We start from the raw sequence: 3,303 nt of genomic DNA, 5'->3' as shown, positions 1-3,303 counted from the left end.
ACTTTGTTTGTCAAGTCCTCCACAGGGGGATGTTGACTGTGCATGGATAAGGTGCTGGCAGTTATGGTGAAAATGGCACTGAAACTTAATTATTGCCACTTAGCTTCAAGGGTAGCATTAAACTGCACTGCAAATAGTTTTCTCATGAAGGAGAGGGCAATTGAAATTTTAACACAAACCCTAAAGTCCTTAATGCGGAAAACAAATACAAAATCATACCTTCAGTACCCATGTCTAAAAAATGCACCAATATTCATGTGCACTCTTGACAGATTTGTGACAGAAATGCAAATTTTAAACTTTTAAGTCTACAATGGAGAGGCTACATAATAATGTAAAGTAATAGAAGTTTTATTGAACCATTTGTCTTTGCTGTGGGACTCTATTTCTGATATTGTTTAATGACTTCCAGAAGTGCCAGCTTTGTTTTATTTTCTCCCTCATCATTATGCTACTTTTTCCTCAGTACTGTTTAGTTTTGTAGCTCAGTGAACCACAGCCAACTGAAGCTATAAAGCCCACTTTTAGCAAGGTACAACGGATTAATTACGCCGAGGATGGGCTGATTAATTACAACCCAACAGAACAGAACCACAGAAATGGTACCTATCACGGACAAATACACAATTTTAGAAATGCCTGATTTGCAAATAATAAACCTGAATTGAAACTGGGTGATGTTCTGTATCTGTTGCAAATGTAATATGTGTTACGATACCCAGTAGGGTGACACACATTATCCAATTTCTAAAAGTCAAGCAATTTCTCCATTATATGGTGTTGTAGGTCAGTTTACATGCTGGTTATTTCATGTCTACACACCAGAGGCTATATGTTGAAAAACATCTGCCATTGGAAAACATTGGAGAGTAAACTGTCAGCCCAGAACATATATTTCCTATTACCAGTCCCTCCTACTTCTTCTAAGGATAAATCTGTTGGAGTAAAATTGCATTTTTTGCTGCTCTCGCACCATGCTCTACGTCATCATTTAACTCTGTGAATGTCTTCTTGTTTTCATTGTTCTCAGAAAATACTATTATTTTCAAAATGACCAGTATAATCTTCAGTCTGAAAGATCTGCATTTATAAATAAAAGCACAATATTAAGCATAACACTCAGAAATATGTCAAAGCATTTAACATACAATTAATTGCTTTGAATAGCAATGATGGTCATGACACAGACAGATGAGGGAGGTGGCAATTTTGTGGTATTATCATTAGACTGTTATACCACAGACTCAGGTAATGTTTTGGTGAAGTGGGGGTTTGAACTCCCCCCCCCCCCCCAGAACAGATGGTACAATTTGAATTCAATAAAAATCTGGAATTTCGCGTTGAATGATGACCACAAATCTGTGGCTGATCAGAGGGGAAAACCCATCTGATTCACTGATGCCCTTTAGGGAAGGAAATTGCCATCCTTACCAGATCTGGCATACATGGGACTCCAGATGCAAAGCAATGTGGTTGACTCGGAACTGTCCTCTGGGCAATGAATGTTGGCCAAGCCAGTGACATCCTCACCTTGTAAATCAGACAATTATTTTCACATAGCAATGAGAAAAAGTATCACCAGTTAATCTGCTTCTCTTTGGATGATGCTCATTGAGGGATGAATATTGGCAAAGATAATAGACAATAGACAATAGGTGCAGTAGTAGGCCATTCTGCCCTTCGAGCCTGCACCACCATTCAGTATGATCATGGCTGATCATCCTCAATCAGTATCCTGTACCTGCTTATCTCCATAACCCTTGATTCCACTATCTTTGAGAGCTCTATCCAACTCTTTCTTAAACAAATCCAGAGACTGGGCCTCCACTGCCTTCTGGGACAGAGCATTCCACACAGCCACCACTCTCTAGGTGAAGAAGTTTCTCCTCATCTCTGTCCTAAATGGCCTACCCCTTATGTGAAAATGAATCCCTATTCTTTCTGAAATAGTGTGGTGTGATCATTAAGAAACTTTTGAAGAAATAGAATAGGCAAATGGGATGCCAGTTAATGCTTCACCCAAAGATCAACACCTTTAACAGTGTTAAAAATCACACAACACCAGGTTATGGTCCAACAGGTTTATTTGGAAGCACTAGCTTTCTGAGTGCTGCTCCTTCATCAGATGGTTGTGGAGTATATACTCCACAACTATCTGATGAAGGAGCAGCACTCCGAAAGCTTTTGTTTCCAAATAAACCTATTGGACTATAACCTGATGTTGTGTGATTTTTAACTTTGTCCACTCCAGTCCAACATTGGCACCTCCACTTCATGGTCACCTTTAACAGTGTACCTCTCCCTCATCATTACTTTGCAATATTACCTTAGTTTATGAGCTCAAATCCTTGCAACCACTCTATCATTGACAGGAGTACTAATCAAGTTTATAACAAGTAACATTTTGGCTCCTAAAAATGCTAGAAATATGTTTCTGATTTAATCTTTGTTATTGTACAACAAGAAATAATTGCAAAACAATGACAAAAATAGAGATCGGGACTATTGAAAGGTAGGTATGAATGGACCTTGTGGTTAAACAAAGAAGGATCACAGTGGACTCAAAATGGTAACTGTTTTGCTCTCCACAGATGCTCCAGATCTACTGTGTTTCTCTAGCATTCTCCGTGCTTGTTTCAAATTAACAGCATTAGCAGTGTTTTGCTTTTATTAAGCAAGTGGATATCATGTACCAGCACCTGCTGATGTAGCTGCAAAACTTAACTTTGTTTTATGTCCACACATGATGTGGAGGTACATGTGTTGGCCTGGGGTGGACAAAGTCAGAAGGCAAATGACACCTAACATAGGAGCAGCACTCCAAAAGCTTGTGATTTCAAGTAAACCTATCGGACTATAACCTGTGTGACTTCTGACCTTAAGTCTATTCAGGTTGTGATTTGTCAAGCTATTTACCTGACTGGAAAGTTTAAGGTAGGGGCTTAGGTGAGGCGGTAACATGGTATACAACAGATAGAGTCAATCTGGACAAGAACAGTAACAAAAATCATAGCTAAAACACTTTTTGAAGATAAAATAATCCAATATAGGTTCCAGTATTGCTAGCTAGTCCTTTGAGGAATGCCGTGAAAGTTCTATTAACAATCTCATCCCAGGAGACAGACTGTTAATGCTTTTGATGGGCAGACTGACAGCTCTGTCCTCATTGGGGAACCCTCACTACAAATACAGATGAAAGCTGACAACACTTACCATGCGTGAGCCTGCCAAATGTAAGAGTGTGAGATCCCACCTTGCTGGTGAAAATGAGTGTTACATGCCATAACAGTATATAGCTCCAAG

Source organism: Hemiscyllium ocellatum, chromosome 28 (assembly GCF_020745735.1).
Source record: "Hemiscyllium ocellatum isolate sHemOce1 chromosome 28, sHemOce1.pat.X.cur, whole genome shotgun sequence".
NCBI classification, from domain to species: Eukaryota; Metazoa; Chordata; class Chondrichthyes; order Orectolobiformes; family Hemiscylliidae; genus Hemiscyllium; species Hemiscyllium ocellatum.
Note: the sequence above shows the minus strand (reverse complement) of the source record.